General features: G+C 40.8%; 1 protein-coding gene across 3 annotated transcripts in view; it reads right to left on the reverse strand.

Moving 5' to 3' along the window:
* RALGAPA2 (Ral GTPase activating protein catalytic alpha subunit 2) overlaps positions 1–18,873 on the reverse strand; it is a 357,121-nt gene that overhangs the window by 33,235 nt on the left and 305,013 nt on the right. The gene's annotated exons all lie outside the window — the stretch shown is intronic.

The raw sequence follows: 18,873 nt of genomic DNA on the forward strand, positions 1-18,873 counted from the left end.
ATGTATACAGCATAATCTGCATAATACAGACAACAAAGCAATCTAAAATCAAGACTATTGCCTTTTAATTAAATCTCGGCAACCTGGAACACGCAGCATTCAAATGTGTAATCAAAAACCAGTCACCAATAAAACTTACAAGCGTAACAAGCTGAAGCAACTTTCCAGCTGTCTTAATAGGACCCCTGCTTGCAGCAGCTTTTCACAGAGGAGAAAGCAAATCTTTTCCTTTTGTGTGCAGCTTCTGTTTTCTCAGAAGGTGAATCACGCACTTCCAATAACAGGATAACGTCTGAAACAAATCTACAATGGATTGAAGAACCTCACATATGACTTTATGAATTAACACTTGAAGAAGCCAGTATGACATCTCATTCCCCATTTCCTGCTCTAAAAAATGAGTTTTCAGATTTTCATTGTGTTTTTGTCACACAGAAATGTATTCCAAATCCACCAAATAGTGTTAAGTAGGGGGAAATTGACAATTTATAATTAGCAAATTACGAGAAGATGGAATTTCACCAGCAACTCAATATAATTTAGGTGATTTTAAAAAAAATTAAACCCCCTTCGTCACTCATTAAAATTATTTCAAGGTGCCATTTGTGGCTTTTGCTACATTACTAATGACACTTTGAAAATGTCTTTGTCCTTTGTAATTCACAGCTAAATAATGCTTTGAAAGACAATACCCAATATCTAGTGCCCTACCTCAGTGGGGATAATCAATGTGCTTATGTCTTAATTATATGCAAGTTCCTGGAGTCACTGTGCTTAAAAGAGACCATTTAAAAAATAAAGGTTTTTATGCTAACAGAGGCAGAAACCTCTGTTGAGAAATCTTTCTATAAACTTCCTTTAGGAAACTAAAGTAAGAAAATGAATACTTAGCATTTTAGTGATTGTACCTGCTGACAATTTTATTTGCTTATTTTCTTTTTAAGCCCAAGAGAACACATTCCTGATAGCACAAGCATTAGGCTGAACATATCTGGGACTGCTTCACTATTATAGGCTGAACTCCTGATGACTCTTGTTAATGAATAGGCTGCCAAACTTCCTAAGAGAGGAGGCACACGCCTAGACCCTATTCTAAAGGGACTGACTGATGCCATTCACATCTCATTATGAACATGCTTATTCTGCACAGCACTTGGCTGTTGCCAAGGCTCTGTATTCCATACTGCCACAGCAAGCCGCTGGTCCTGTTAACAGCAGGATGTTAGGCCTGAGTGGCCGTCTGGCGAACAGGCACTCTGACACTAAGCTGGCACGTGCTGGCGCAGCAGGAGCAGACCAAGGCGTGACAAATTACTGAAAGAGCTAAGCTAAACTTATGGCTGACAACCACCTGAGCCTTAGGACCTCTATGGGCCTGCCATCAACTCTCAATTCATTGCTCACCCTTTTAGTCTGCAGCCTGCTTGTGGGCCCAGTTTAAACAAGGCAGATACACTATAAAGGCTTTTCATGCTATGCCTAATAATATCCTGCTGTTTAATGAAAGGCCTTCCACATCTAACATATAAGCATACAATGCAATGAACAACTGCTAACAAAATAGAAGTTCGTATGCATTTTGCTAAATATTGCATGGAAAGATCGCAAGAGGTGGCACTGGTGACGTGAATTCACATCAAAATGAAATGACTCATGAAACTCCTATTTATGAGGGAGGAGGGAGATTTCCCTAAGCGTGGAAAAAGATTAAATAACAGTTGGTTAGTTTACAGCAACCGTATTTGAAAAATAATATCTGTATAGGGCTCAAAAAGCATCCAAAGGTCTACAAAGATTTACCAGAAACTTAAAGGGAGGCCGTTTTAGGTAAAAACACCTACTATTTTTATGTATATTTCTTGCACATGAAAATAAAGGAGTAAGTACGCTACCTGTAGCTATAGCCAAGGCCAGCATAGAGAGGGATTGTATCAACTTCCCCCTCACTGCTCTTCTCTGGCTTCTCTTTCCTGAAATCAAGATGCATTTTATTCCAGTCTCTGGCTACCCTTGAGGTCTGACTGCTAATAACACCAAGTCACAGTGACTTTTGTGACAGGGACAGAAATCCAAGAGGGATTCACATGAAAGGATCACTCATTTTCACTTGTGGTGTAAGTCAGGGAGTGTTAAGTGACAAAGAGAAAATTAACCTAATTCACTGTTACCACAATTTTACATGCAAACGTATTTAGAAAGATATTTTTTGGACAGAAATAGTCTTATGTAGGTCTCTTAAAAATAACAGATGATCTGGGAGGTAAAAAACCCTAACTGTCTGAATGTAGACTGTAAAGGATAATGATAGCCCCATATGAGGAAGAGGCCTTTCGCAGCAGCAGTTATTTTTTAAATAAAAGCCATTCTTACAAAAAAACTGGTCGGTTTTCAGAGAAATTTTCTGCAAAACCGAAAGCCTCATCTTTGCTATAAATCCCCCTTTATCCCTCAGGCCAAACCTACATTAGAAACACTTCGCTGATAATGGCCATACAAAACACTCCTATAGCACATGCAGTTTATACTGACAAAATGGCATCACTGCTGGGATACTTTATTCTGGTCTCTTCCCTCCCTCCCAGCAAAAGCCCTGTTTGCTGGGATAGCTACATTTGCACTCTGGGGTACTGCAGGCTCTGCTGGTCGGTCAGCAATCATTCCTCCTTCTACCACCTCCTAAACTACAATGGCAGAAATCTGCACTGAAAACCTGGGCTTAGACCCACTTAAAAGTGTCAAAAAGAGTACTTATCTGAGGCAAAAAGGAGAATGGGAGGACTTGCAGGGGATGATTTCAAGAACTGCTGTACAGCTAAACCTAAAACTAAAGCTTAACTGTTAATTATGTGAGTTTTGGTCACAGCTCATCGATGGACCCAATTCTGTAAGCCCGCACTCTGTTGTACATGCCAGTGAGCCACCCCATCGTACATCACTGCCCACTTGCAGCATGGAGTCAGTGTTTTTACAGTGCCATGGAAACTAACATTTCTTTCTTTTTTTTTTTTAACATGAAATATGCCACTAACAAAATTTCACCCCCATCAGCACTAGTTCATTGCTGTGCTTGGAGCTGATTAGTGCTGGGGGAAGCTTTGCTGCTGGCTGGCTCCCTCATGGCCAGATTGCTGAGGAGAAGCATGCGAACCGTTTCGCCAAGATGGTCCAATGCCATGGAGCGCAGGTTGTGCTCTTGAACCCTGCCCTAGTGAAGAAGCTGGACAGCTGGCTTCCCTGATTAACTAAACCCCCATTTATCTGAAGGTTTTGGGTGTCCCCTGAGAGCTTCAGATGAATGAGGTTATACTGGACGTTCAAAGGAGCTGATCAAAAGCAGCTCTTTTTAATATGTATGCCAATTTGACCACTTCTTAATACCTCTCAGTAATGGAACTGCTCGCTATTCCTACACAGACGCTAGTCATACTGCAATTGGTATTTATTCTTTGTTGTCTCAGTGTTACTGATGAAATTCAAGTTGTTAAATTTATATTGAAATCACTAGGATTATTTCATGTTCTGTTTCTACCACGAAGGCCAAACTCTGGAATAAAATGTTTAGAAAAGCCACGTTTTTATTTGTGTCATGCACTAAATGCATTGTGTGTCATGCACTAAATATGTTTTATATTTAAGGAGTGAGCTATGAAAAGGTATGAATGACTGGGCACAATTATGTACCAAATGTGTGGTATTAGAAATAGGGCTTCAAATCATGGTCCTGTAAATAAATCCCAATATAGATATGTGTGCCCAGTAAGAGAGAGTATGGAGTTTGTATATTGTGATTTTAACATGTTTTTTTATAACATGTTACAAGCTAACACTTGTAGACCTAGACTATTGCAAAAGATATTAACATGCTAAAATTACCATGCTGAAACAAAAAGATCTCAAGTAATCACAAGCACTGGAATGATCTGCGAAATATCCAATTAAGAAAAGATTCAGGAGATTCTTCCACACTGGACATTCAATATGAGGAAAAGGAGAAAGTTGAAGTTCCCCTCTCCAGCTATAAAACCTTTTGCAGATATAAATATAATTTGGTTGCACTGGACATGAAGGGGAGACAGGAACAAGAGCTGTCTATAGGGGAAATGTCAACCAGTTTAATTCAACAGGCCCAGTTCTGTGATGAATATTAAAGGCTAATTTAGGGTGAGATAAAACATCATGGGGAGGGGAAAAAGAAAATGTTTTGGGACTGTACGGGGTGAGGAGAACGAGACAACCATTAGGTAGACAACTAGAGAGGCAACCTGAGGCCTGAAGACAAAAGGAAAAAATACCTGATATGTGGCAAATAAAGGAGCCAGCTTGAGAGGCATTTGCATCACAAAGAATGTTTTCATTTAATTCTATAGAGTGAAAGGTTTACTGTAAATACCTCATGGCAGAAACGAAGAAAACAAAAGCTTTTGCACTCAACCTTTGAGAAACTGAGTATCTTAAACATTTAGCTATATTTTTATATATATATATATATATATAAAATATTATATATATACACACACACACATATATACACACACATTACATACATACATATACATATATATATGTAAAGCCTTTCATCCTAAAATATTCCAAAGTGATACACACACTTCAGAAATGTGCAAAATAAGCATGAACTCCAGGCTGAACTTCTACAACAGAGTGAACCAGCATCCCAGATAGAAATTCCTGAAGAGGTTCAGAAACCAGACTGTAATTGTCTCAGTGTTTAGATTCAGTATTTGGATTGTGTCGATTGTAGAAATCTTGTACATATGCATACATTAATGCAAAGCAGAGACACACAAAAACACATTAATACAATATAAATCATAAATGCAATACAATTAGAAATAAAACTGTGGTAGGTTTTAGGCAGATGAAACGTTCATACCCAAAGTAATCTACAAGGGCAAAACCTCTGCCAACTCTCCTACTGGTTTGGTATTTGTGCAATTGGTTAGGATCTCACTTCTAATTCTCATTTTTGAAATAAAAGTATTTTAGAAAGCATTTCAAGAGTAACACTTATATGTTTTGGGCAACACATGGAATATAATCGACACTGAGCATACTTCCTATTGACACATACTTTTTATACAAGCATAAAGCAAAATCCTATGGGTTTGTGGCTAGGGAGAAGTAGGATTGGCTGCACTCCACAGTATTATTAGTACTAGTAGGAGGAGTATCACAGAACATTAGGAGCCCCAGTCCTGAAATAGACCCCTATTATGCTAGGCTCTGTACAAAACAAAGAAGAAAAATACTGTAGTCTCACCAGCTCCATGGAACTTGCCATACAAGATGATGCTGACTATCAATTTATTCAGGGTTCCTATTTGTGTGGATTCCACTGCAAGAAGGAATTTTGGGAAGGGGGTTGGTTAAGAAGCTGAGAGAGCGTGTGGAGGCATAGGACTCCCCCCAGTCTGCATGGATGGTCTTGACACCTGGGGGATGCCTCTGTCTATTTAGTGTGGGGGGGAAATTTTGCAACTCCTAGGAGTAAGAAAGAGGACACGTCATGTGCGTACACTTAGAATTTCCAGCTCTCCTGTACAGAAATTCCCTTCATAGGCCATTATCTGTTCTATAATCATTATAGACAAGATAAGGGGAGCCATATTTTGTAACTGCAGATGCGTTTCCTTATGCCAGCGTGGCAGATTTGAGAATAGGTAAAGAATATAAAAGCGGGGCCATTTTTCATGGATTTTGTTTGCTCCTTTAAGATTTCAGTGCCAAACAAAAAATGACAGGTTATATTTACTACCCATCCATATTAACAATGTTACCTATGGGGCATTATATTTGCTTTCTCAGTTTAACATGTAACTGCCCACAGCACAACTCTTGATATATCACTTTTGCAAAAGCAGCAGTGAAAACAAGAGGGCTAACAAATTCTACAGAGCTGGAAATGGCAAATCCAGGATAAACAGGGCTTGTTACATTTCTGCCACTCATTTTGATATGATCAGGTAATTTGGGGGCACTAAGGTTAAGATCAGGGGTCAGAAATTTTTTTGGGCAAAGTGTCAAAAAGACCCTCAATCTTGCCTTATAAGTTATCAGTGTGCCAAGGGCAGATGGTGGGGAAGCTGTGAGGGGCCCAATTCATGTTGTGGCAGTAAAGTTTGGGTCCCTTCCCTGCTGTCCACCCTGAGGCACACGTGCACCCACTGCTGGCAATGAGCTGAGTGAGGGTACCACGGACCCCAGTGCGGCTCCTTGCAGTCTCCCCACCACCTACTGCAAGCAGCCTGGGCTTCGTGGTCAGCTGCAGGGGCCTACCCAGAGCCCAGACCAGCTGTGGTGTGCTGAGCAAAATGGTTTCACATGCCATGCTCTGGCATGTGTGCCAGGGGTTGCTAACCCCTGGTTTAGATCCTTGTTCTCAAAAAATGTCAATAGAGAAAATTCCCTTGATTCAAGCAATAAAGAACAAAGCCATATGTGCTGATGTTAGCTGTTGCTTTGTTACCAAGTATTTTAATGCATTTACTCACTTTTATCTTGCCAAACGACAAGAAAGACAGTGCTCATATTTACATGTACCTAAATCTAAGATGATGTTGAATTTAAGACAGCCCCCCTCCCCCCTGCCCATTAGATTCTAGATATAGAAAATTATGTGTACTTTTCAAAGTATATAATCTAATTATTGGAGGGTTGTCTTAAACTTCCCCTCCACTGCTGTGGCAGGGAAAAGCAGCAAGGGAGCAAGCTGGTGGGGCTGGGGGAGGTGGGAGGGGAAGCTGGGGACCTTCTGCCTCTTCTGGTGTTTGCCCCTCTGCCACTTGTCCCCCCACTGTTTACTCCCCCTGCCACTTGCCCTGTCAGTGCCTGCCCCACCCCCAGCCATTTGCCTCAACTCTGCCTGCCATCATCTCACCTGGGCTTACCCAATGCGGTGGCTCTGGCTCCTGTCCAGGTCATGGATCACAGTGACTCCAGCCCCAGCCCTGGCTCTAGTCAGGCAGCAGAGGTAGTGCCAGGCTTGGCCCCAGCCAGTGGCGGCAGAAGCTCCAACTCTGGCTGGCCCTGGCTATGGCGAAGCAGCAGCAGCCCCAGTCAGGCAGTGGTGGCAGTTCTGGCCCCAGCCCTGGCCCCAGCCAGGCAGCAGTGGCAGCTCCAGCCTTGGTCCTGGGCCTGGGCAGGCAGTAGCTACAGCCCTAGGCCAGGACTGAGGCCAAGCCAGTGCTGCAGCCCCTGCCTGCCTAGAGCTGATACTTAAATGCAAGATGAGTCTTCCCCTCTGCCCATGTTGAACGGGGAAAGAAATCTCATCTTGAATTCAAGTAAGACTGGAATATGGAACTACAGTTCCAGCGTTTTTTGTATTGAATACCATAAAGCCGAATCATGCCTGCAACATACAGGAATTCTAAAATAAAAAACAAAATATTAGCAAGTGTGGTAACACCTTAGGAAAACATATGGGCACTGGACTCATGAGCTACCACTGGTACAAAACATGGTGCTTTCAGATTGCTGCATCGGCAAATAGCCACATAAATGGTCTACTCCATGTCTGACAGCACAAGTTAAACTAGGCCCATGCTTTTTGTGAATACCAAATCCACAGAAACACATTTTTAAATAAAAAAGAGGAAAGTGCAGAAAATAAATGTACTTTACAAATTATTCAACCACCTCCTTAATTTTCTGTGCAAACGGCAAAGCTGCTTCTCCCAAGAGGAACTAATCATGAAACCATATTAATGTCTATAAAGTAACATGGATATAAATGTTAGGGGTTTACCAAAAAGGAATAATACAAGGAGCATGAAAATTATTTCAACACAAAGTGTTAGTACATGATCTCTGTACATCCATCAACTATTGGTCCAAGCCCTGCCAAAACATACCACATCATACTCTTAAGTAAAATGTTCCAATGGTTGATTTCAATGCGAAACACAATATGCTTGGTAGACTTCCTATCACTTATGGTCCAGTAACTGCCATTATTGCATAGATCTAATTGAAAATTTTTGGGGGAATTCTGGTGGCATACACCCTTCACAGAACAGATGCAGTCAAACCATCTTTGTTAACAGTTGCACATTCTTTTCTTTAAAAAAAACAAACACCTAAAGTAGCTGTTTCAGAATTACAGCAAATATCAGATGCTAGGACTTTTTGAAAAACAAACATGAATTTATTTGCCTTATTTTAAAGAAAATGAAAAATAGCAGATGAAATTCATGTTGTTGTGCACCCTTCTATGAGTAACATGGCTTGTGGCATGGGGGACTGTTCAGCAGCTCCGAATGAAATTCACTTTGCAACCCATGATCACATTACTACAGCGGCGCTCAAACTTTTGCTGGTGCGGGCTGGATGAATGGTTTGTAGCTGGCCTGCAGGCTGGATGGGGCTCCATAAACCAGGATCAGGCCCCATGCAACCTCCTGGAACTGCCCCCCTGCCACTGTCTGCTTGAGTCCAGCACCACCTGTCAGGGCTCCACACTGCTTCCCTCAGCCATGCACTGCCTCCTGGGGCCCTAAGCTACAGGATCAGAGCCCACCCTACCTCTAGTTGGCCCCATATGCCTGTACTGGGTTCTGGGTACATCAATCTAGTGTTACTGTTCAGCCTGCTGGGCTCCCCACAGGTCTGGAAATTTGACAGCAGGAGAGTCGCAATTGTTGCCACTGCTCCCCTGCTGCAAATTTTCAGACCCCTGTAGGCAGGATGGCATGGCTCTGCAGACTGGAGGTTGAGCACCCCTGCCTTATCAGAAGGCAACACAACCTATCTGTAGCACTTACTCAATTTATAGGATTTAATAGCAGTTGTTGTCCCCCAGCAGAAGTAGACTGGTTTGACACCAATGCTGCTGTTCCTTCCTGATCTGTCTTTTCTCTCAGTGCAAGAACAGATGGGAGGTGCAGTATGCCATGAAGATGTATATGGGCCTCATACTACAGACCATTCCACTTGCTGTGGGTAAATCCTTTAGGAAACCTACTAAAATCAGTCTTAGGAAGCGATTTTAGAGACACAAAGAGCAGGCAGGCATCCAGCATTCATTAGCTTTCAGTAGTAGCCATGTACCTCAGCCACTTTGAAAATCTCTCCCTTACTATCTTCTAATGTCTGAAAAATTTCTCTGCTATACCTGGATAGTATGTTGGGCTGCATTTTTTGGAACAGGGACTGTATCTTTCTCTGAGCCTGAAAAACGCAGCACACAATGGTGCCCCCATCCTGATCAAGAGCTATCTGAAATACATATACACACATATTCAACTGTTCTGAGTTGTTCTATTACAGCTTAAACCTCTGGAGTATGGTGAGTTTTTCAGAGATGATCGACATCACTGGCTTTAAAAAAAATGAAAAGAATACAATTTTATATAGAAGTCCAATTTTCCTTGAAAAAGGAATACCATAATAAGAGCATGCAGAGGCTGCCCTGAGGCTAAAAGCTAAGGCTTCTGCTCTTATGTGTTGAGCTACTCTGCGACATCTGCTCCCGACTCTGACTTTGTTTTGTTCTGTGGTAGCAAGATGCCCAAGGTGTGCTGAGGGCTGTGTGAGTACAGCAGGGGTGCTTATGTTCTCCTGTAGGATGTCAAGAATATGTGGCAGATTAGTCATGCCAAGTGCTTTAGGGAGAAAGGTTGCATTTATGATGAAAGAGGCAGAAAACCATCTTTCATCTTAATTTGTTTACAACTCTTCTCTCCTTGCAGGAAATCCCCTGCATGCAGGCACCTTGTCATCCCACTCTGGACTATTCACTTAATGACAACAGTGAAAGAGCAATGGCTTACTATCCTGGTATCATACAGCAGTTCCACATTTTATTTGCACCAGTGCACATCCACACCTATAGATTTCTTTTAAGAGTTCTCTGAATTACATTTGCTATTGGTTATTCTTACTCGTACAGCTATTTGCTCTGCAGGGAAAACAGCACAGATGCATTTTAACTTCATTACAAGTTATTACTCTCATTAGAGGTGATTCTTGCTATAAAACTTCCAAATTCTTTGGAAATGACTTTCCACTTCAGCATTCAGAAGGGCTAGCTGGCAGAGGAAGCTTTTGTAAAATGATATACAGGAAGAACAAAAAGAATAAAATGTCTCAAGTAAAAAACTGTAATATCAAATCTAGAGAATAAAAAAAGTATTGGAACCTGAAACGGATTAAAATTACCTGAGGAAAAAAGTTGTGCTCTATCAGATAAAAACAATATTTTTCTTTTTCTTTTTTTTCTTAGTTAGGAAATGGTAGACAGAAATCCAAACTAATAAACTTTAGTCCTTAGTTTCATACTTTAGACAATCTATGCAAGGTAAAAATAAAATAGTGCCATACTAAAAAAAAACCAAATACCCCTGATTTAACTTCTCTGCCTAATTGCTTCTATAAAAATTATTTAAACATTCAACTAACAAAGGCCCTTTAAAATAATGAGCACCAATGAAAATGATAACTAATGAGTCAGTGGAACCCTAGCTAACAACATGCACTTCATATTTTACTTCCATGGAAATGGACAAGCCGAAATACTGGAGTAAGATCTCAGCAGGTGTATATTACCACAGAACCAGTGGCTTTAATTGAGCTATGACAATTTACACCAACTAAGAATCTGTCCCACTGAGTTTTCCTTCCTGTTCTCAAACCGGAGCTTTTTACCTTTTCCCCTCCAAACCTGATCTTGGCTGAATAGAGATGTGCCCATTGCCAAAGCTCTCCTAATGATGACACAGCTTAAAAGCAGCAGAAAAAGGCAACAATAACACTTCCCCAGCTTAAAAGCCAAGGGGCCATTTCAAAACAGGAGCTAGAGATCCTGGTAGCTGTGAATGGGCAAGCACTATTGTTGGCCTCCACTGACAAATTGTTTGGGGCGATCTTCCTAGACGTATATCATTATGGGAGTGAGGTACAAAGCCTTTAGCCCACCTTCATTTCAAGAGAGACCAACACATGTAAATGCAATGCATCATCAACAGAAACGATCATCACTGGGCTGCACGCAAGGAAGTTCCTCCGTTTCCCACCTACTGTGAAGCTAAAAGAATCAGTCTCACCTATTGGACAGCTGTGTGTCATGGCTAAGCTACCAGCAGTTTAAGTATGGCAGCCCCGTAAACAGAAAGGAAAACTGTAAAGAAACCCCATTCTAAAGAGGCAGAGCGGAAAAGACATGTAGCTGTGTATAAAACTGAGTTTCTTCTTATCTGTGGAATATAAAGTAACACGTTATGAAAATATAATAAAACTTGAGAACTTAGAAGAGCTCATACTTGTGTATAAAGTGTTAGGTGATTGCTCAGCGCATCCCAGGGCTCAAATGCTGTGCCAATAAGGTATATTATACATTGACTGGCTCCTAACTTAATATCCAATCTCTAGAGCTATGTTGAAAAAAATGGAACTATTGTTTCTTAATCTGTAACATATAAATGTGCTAGCACTAGCAAAGAGGGCCAATACACTTCTAATTAAGATATATTATATAACATTCCAGACCAATTCATTCTAGCCATGGGGACTTTCCATATCCCAGTCTCACATGGCCATAAGATACTTGATAGCTATCCTGAAAAGAAGAGCTTAAGTTAGTAAGCTTGTTGCTATGCATAACAAATTGTTACACCTCCATTAAAGGACATACTTTCTGCACTACATTTTGACTGCTATCAAAGTAAACAAGTTTAAATATCTCATGAGTGACAGTGTTTGCTTAAGAAAAAACCTGAGTGAACATTAGTTAATCTGTTCAAAAAGTCTGACCTTTCCTTTGTAAATAGAATAGGAATCAAAATTACTCACTCATGAGCAAACAAAATTATATCAAAGACACCCACATATTTTGAAAAAAACCCCATGTTCCTGGCTATTGAAACCCTCAAAATGTCTAACTTTGGCCACCTGTAGTTCTAAAAAGTGTTAAAATCAATCTTAATGAGACAGCATATGACAGAACAGCTGATGAAATGGAACTACTGTAATTCAGATTACCTAAGAGAAAGGCTGGCCACTTACTCTACTTCCTAGTGATGTTGTAGGCAGCATGGATCCCTGTGACCGTGCATATGTGGCTTGTGTTTGAGCCTAGAATCTGTTCTCAATACCACTACCCATCTGGGATGCACATCTGCCCCATGCCTTCCTATGTGAAGACACAGGACTTGCTCTGACCTATGACTCAGACTGTTTTTGCTATCTGAGCTTGCCATTTTTTCTCATTTCATTTCTGGGGGGAAAAAATCCTCCTAGCTTTCTCCACATTAATTATTTTTGAACATTCCAAAACCAAAACCAGAAACAAGCAAGTTACAGAGGGGCAAAGGTGTTTCATCACTAGCCACAAATACGGTCAACACCACTGGCACACACAAGGTTCAGAAAAGATTATGATCTCCCGAGTGTGCGCACTGGATCCACACCAACACAAGACACAAAGGACTGTTTCATTATAATACTGCATGATAAACTGATCAGGGCTGCTGTAATCTACAATGGGTCAAACTCAGGAAGGCTTCCTCAGGGAAGGGAAAATACAGTTGCCAATTTGGGCCATTTCAGCTGTGGAAGGAGTCAATATTGCTGCACCTCAAAAACAAGCTTGTATTTTCCTGCACTGCTACCACCTGACCCCTCGTGCTTTCTGCTTCCAGTGCTCTTGGTTACTGTGTACATCACTGAAAACTGGTGAATTTGCCTCTCTGTTTATAAAACATCAAAGCAAATTGTACAGGGTCATTTGAAAAGATATTATACATGAATCAAAACTGGGAAAGGCCACTTAGTTTGTAACTTTACAGCGGTCCCTATGAAGCCGAATATTGGAAGCAAAAAAACAGAGATTGGTTTTTTTGTTTTTAAATGTACTTGTTTCCAAAAATGTAGCATGTTACAAATTGGAGTTGTATATTTGAATGGAAAGAAGCACCTCAAAGCATGGAAAAAACATGCACTGATTGATGTTGTAAATTACTATGCATAGAGCAGGGGATTTCCTGTATATTTTTATGAATGTGGATTTCTCAGGGGCTTGAGCCACAGAAAATAATAAAAAAATGCTTTGGAATGGAACACTCTAGACTGTATTACTCTGTACTTGTTCCTGGGGTTGCCTGTGCCTCACACCAACAGAATAGCAACTGCAAGAGCAATGAACCAAACGAAGACCTGTCAGGTAAATAGTCTTACTTTAGAAAGTAAGTCAGATATCCTACATAAATTATGAGTAATGAAGTACCTTGCACCTGGAAAATAACCTTCCATATAGAAAGTCTGAGCTCACAAGTCCTGAATGCCCCAAAGGAGCTTTCACCAGTTTTGTCAGAGTGACATTGGCATTCCATAATACAGAAATATGTGTAAAGGACGTTTTCCAAAACACTGAAGAGTCTCTAGTATAGCTGACACTAGTTCCAAGATAGGTTTACACTTCTGCTAAAAAAATCAAATGGAGTTATAGGATGTATCCAGAAAAGTGTACATGTGTAGGGGGTGTGCGTTTTCCACAGCACAAATAGGAGTGGCACATATTTGTGCCGCTTTGTGCCCCAGAGCACATCCCTGCATGTGTACTCTGGCATTGTGCAGGCCCCAGCAGCCTTACCTGGGGCCCTGGGGGCATCCCAGGGCAGCAGAAGCTTCACGGAGCCCAGCTGGCAGCCAGAGCCTGGCTCTGGATGCATAGGTGCCGTTTTTGACAGCGCACATTGCTGCATGTGCTGTGCCACTTTTTTTTTTTTTATGTGGCTCTTTTTGACACTGGGAGCTCCTGTCACGTGTGGCACATGTAGTTTGCGGAGCCTCAAACAGTTTTGATACACTGCAAATTATATGAGGGCCCTCATCTAGACCCACCCATAATTTTTAACAAGAACTCAAACTGGTAAAGAATGTAAGGCAAAACATGTTAAATGAGGCAAGGATAGAGGTCTTTGTAGAGCTATTTACATTACATTGAAAACTTTTCCCACTTTGGAACTTGAATGTCCATCCTGTAATGGCTTTTAACCTAACAGGAGATCACACATTTATCTTGCCTGGATACTTATCACTGCAGCTCTTCTCTGTTAGGAACCAAGCTACCTGGGAAAGTTCTGGGTTTGGGTGATGGAGGAACTCTTGTTCTTAGCCTACATTCTCAGCCTGATAGGATTGATTGGCTATATGCCATCATCTGGCATATGCCCTAGGCAATATGGAAGTCCTTGCACAAGTTGCTCCCACTAGAGGGGTTCATATTCAGTGGGAATACAAATTCACGTTTACAATGTCAGGACCCAAGTGTCCAAGTAACCATTAAGGGGATGGAAGAAGTCTAGTCAAGTCAGTCCCGAGGCTGCTATGACTGTTGGGGCATCTTAGATGCTGTGCATCATTGGTGATTCTTTGGCAAAGTGACCTGGTGGTGCCCAACTCCTCTCCAGGTATGGATGGCCATTGGCTCACAGGGAGCTCCTCCATCTTTTGACAGGTCTTGTTTTTAGTCCTGCTGTGTGTTCACATACCCCCTTCACTCCGATTAGCTCAGGTAGGGACATTGGCTTAGTCACCAACAACCTGACCATGAAACAACCTGTACTGGTTTTTATGGTACCAGATACCAGGCCAAAAGAGTCCTGGCCTGACAGGTGAGGAAGAAGGGGTTGCTGCTACTGCTGTCCTTATGGGACAGAAAGAAGAGAATGACATGGACTGCTGGTTTCACCTGTGGAACGTAAGGCCTGGAAGTGAGGTTTCTGATGAGGCAGAATCCTAAGCTGTGCTCATAATTAGGTGGGGCTAAGGCACCCATGACTTTGCCTATGCAAAAGGCAGAGGTTGACTGATCACAGCAAATGTGAAAGGGACCTGCTGTCATACACAGGCTTCATGTAACACTCATTTAATTGCAAAGGCCCAGAATGAAAGAAGCCTGACAACTGCAAAAGACAAATCCCTAGGCCATTTTTCTACAGAGATCATTGGAACAATATAACTGCCCCATTTTATCAGTGTATGTACAGCTGCCGATGCTCATGTTGAATAAATTATCTAGCTTGTTCCACAAACTAGGTGATCATTGAGGGACAAATTACTGGGAGAAAGGTCACATGTTACCAAGCAATGCCTCCCCTGTGTTTGGTTACAGTTTTAATCTTATTCAAATAAAGATATAATATATTTAGTTAAAGAGAAAAAAACAGCCACAATAAGTAGTTTTAGACTTTTTAGAAAGAATAGAAAGTTAAAAAAATAGTATGTCAGTAGGTTCATCTACCTGCCATTTGGATATTTGAGCTGATAGAAGCAGTTCACTATATTTGCTGTGCTGTTGTTATTGCATAAAGCTCCTTATTTAAAAGACAATACATTTCCTAGACATTCACTTTTATTTCTGCCACTGTCCATGCATTCTTTTTTCCTAAGTAATATTCTGACATTTATTTTGAAAAAATTATGAGTGAAATTCTCAAAATTGCTCCAAGTTGCTTAGTTCTGTTCTCATAAAAATGATGGTAAAATTCCCACCAACTTCTGGAGAAGTGGACCAACCCCAGATACTTCTGGAAATCCCGACTCTACAATAAAAAATCCATAGTGATGCTAAGGTGACTTCTTCAGATGTGATATGTGAACATATGTTCTTCCTGAATACATATTTTCTTAGTTGGGACCATTCACATTATGGATGCTTGGAAGATCAGGATCTTAGTTATGGGATCTTAATATAAGGTGAAGCATCATACTAAGCATCTTTACAAAAATTGGTAAACAAAGAAAAGCTAAACATATGTATTAAGTGATACATGCTTAAAATTTTTGTAGCCTTTCATTTATTTAAAATAGTAAATATTATTAAGCATCTGTACTATGTAGGAGACCATTAGGATTATAGGAAAGTAGGACTGGGAGGAACCTCAGGAGGTCATCTAGTCCAGGCCTCTGCTCATGGCATGATCATCCCTCACTAATTCATCCCAGCCAAATGTCTGCCTAATCTGCTCTTGAACATTTTTAAGGATGGAGCTTCCACAACTTCTCTAGGTAGTCTGTTTTAATGTTTGATCACCATCATAGTCAGAAAAATCTTCCTAATCTCTAATCTAAATTACCTGTAATGCATTTAGGGCCATTGCTCCTAGTCCTCTTCCCTACAATGAAAAAGCAAGTCCATCTCCATCCTCTTTATAATTAATTTGCAGGCACTCTGAAGACTAATCAAATCCCACCCCCCTTTCCTCCATCCTAATAATCTTAGTTCTTTCAGCCTTTCTTTATAAATCATGTTTCTGATGCCTCAAATAATTTTTATTTTTCTCTACTGCACTCTTTCCAGTCTGTCCACATCCTGTATGAACAGTGGGGCCCAAAACTAGGCACACTACTTCAGGTGAGCCAAACAGAATGGCAGAATCACTTGATTTGCAAGAGATAATTATGTTAACACAACCCAGAATGCCACTGGCTTTTTTTTTTTTTTTTTTTTTGCAACAAAGGCATACTGCTGACACATTCACAGTCTATAGTCTAACCCCAGGTCCTTCTCTACAATACTGTAGTCAAGCCAATCATTTCCCAGCCTGTATTTTAGCATGCAGTTATTGTGTCCCAAATGCAGATGTCGTTGTTGAATCTTATCTGATTAGTTGAGGACCATTTCTCCAATCTATCCAGATTATGCATCCATTTAAAAGGTGAAAATATGCCCTTTGATTTCTATAGGAGCAAATCAGTCAAGACAGGCCATTCTACTTGTACATTCACACATTGTTCACATTTCTGTTTTAATGCTTCTTTTCTCAGGATTTTAGCTCCTTGGGTTTTTTGGATTTTCCCAATCTTAGTTTCTTGGGGTTTTTTGAAAAAAGTATGGACTGAATATTGAACTAACCTAAAAAATGACTGCACAAGTATAGAATAGGGTGACCATATGGGACAATGTGAAATCCAGGACACTGCTACCCCAATCCTGCCCTCCCCACTTCCACTGCTGTAGCTCTTGCTGCTCCACTTCGCTGCCCTGCATCTGGAATACTTATTGCAATTTTCCCTGGCACGACACAACTGGCCTCAGGAATCCAGGAGGTATGATCACCCTAAAAATATAGGAAGATCTCCCTTAAAGCTGTTATCAGCATAGATTCACCATGGTTGCACTACTCATGAGAGGTAAGGCCACATAAGTCATGCATGGCATCCCAAACAGGAGCTGTGAATTACTGCATTACAAAAATGCCCAAGTGTGATCAGGGCTCTGTTATATTATGCAATGTATGAACAAACAGTAAGAGACTGTCCCCATCCCAAATATTTTATACATTAAATAAGACAGGGCTGACCAATTTGTGGAAAAGGGGAAGTATTCTCATCCTCAATTTACAGACAGAAATCTAAAGTCCCAGGAGAGTGATTTTGTCTAGGAAATCAGTGGAAGAGAGCTGACTTGTTCTTTCATTACAAGATTCCCATTTCTTCTCAAAACCAAACTTTTTTGTTATACAATTCTAGCACATAGCATATGCATTTTACATGGAATCTATTTCAGAAATTCTTTGGAGAATTTTAAAAATGTAACAGATATAATTTTCATCACTTTTCTCTGTAAAATTATGTCTCCTTCCTTACTAGGAGTCAAAAAGTATAAGCCTCAGAAGAAAAAGAAAACGCAAACCAAAAAAAAAGGCTTAGATTTTAGTTGGCAAGGTTGAAATTAAATAATTTTGTTCCTTTTTTGGTTTAAAAGTTTTAAAGGAATGACATTTTACATATAATGGTCTATTTGAAATATGAATTATTTAGTTTTGATCTAAATATCATTTTATTTCGTTGTTTGAACTGAAAAAAGAATAAAACCACATAAACCAATACAGAACAAAAATGTTCTCAAAACAGGACTATAGTTAATTGAATACAAGATAAGATTGTCCCCTCCCACCCCCACCAGGCCCAGGGCCACAGCTTTCACTGTCACCAGCTTTCAGCCAGGGCTGGGGCCTGGGTGGGACTTGGGTGGCTCATACAGGGGTGGGGGTGGGGAGGTTTAGTGCAAGGGGGAGAAGCATGTGGCCCGGGGGAAGCAGCAGGAAAGCTGCTGCAGTTCTGGCTGTGGCTGCAGCTGCAGCCCTAAACTGTGCCCTGAGCTGCTGTCATTTGGCCATGACTGGAACCATCACGTACTGCATGGCCCGGGCTGAAGCCAGAGCCACTTCAGTAGGATAAGTTGGGGGGATGAGAGAGGAGGGAAGGCAAGGCAGAGGAGTAGAGGCAGCAGGGGGGTGGGACAAGTGGCAGGTGGGGAAGGTAGGAGGAGGGCAGGCACTGGAGGGGGCAACTGGTGGGGGTTAGGCTGCTTGCTGTCTTGGTGCTGCTTCCTCTGCTACAGCAGTGGGGGTGGGACTGTTTTAAGACAACCATCCAACAATTTGATTGTATACATGGAAAATTAGATGAGATTTATAATTTTCCATATACATAATCTAAATATTAGAGGGCTGTCTTAAATTTGAAGTCATCTTGGAGTTGTGTAAATATAGTAATTTGAATAAATAAATTGTCATTATGAATTGGTTTAGGATTACCCATTCAGCATCTTTTGGGTCAAGCTTTCTTACAGGAAAAACATTTTTTTTTGAACAATCTTATTAATACATTTTAGAAACACAAAATAACTTCTATCAGCTTTTTATTAAATAATAATGTTTCACCTTTAAGGTCTGACATTAATTCCAGGCAAGCACCTTGTCCTTTTCAGAACTTCTGGAAAATACCTCTTTCCAATGATAGAAAGCATCACTTCTAGTCACACAGATGGAGTGCAAATATCCAATTTTAACCATCACAGCAATCTAGGATGAGACCTTTCAGGTTTTGGGCCATATAGCAGTATAAATCAAG

Source organism: Crocodylus porosus, unplaced genomic scaffold (genome assembly GCF_001723895.1).
Source record: "Crocodylus porosus isolate Cpor-Errol unplaced genomic scaffold, CroPor_comp1, whole genome shotgun sequence".
Lineage (NCBI taxonomy): Eukaryota > Metazoa > Chordata > Crocodylia > Crocodylidae > Crocodylus > Crocodylus porosus.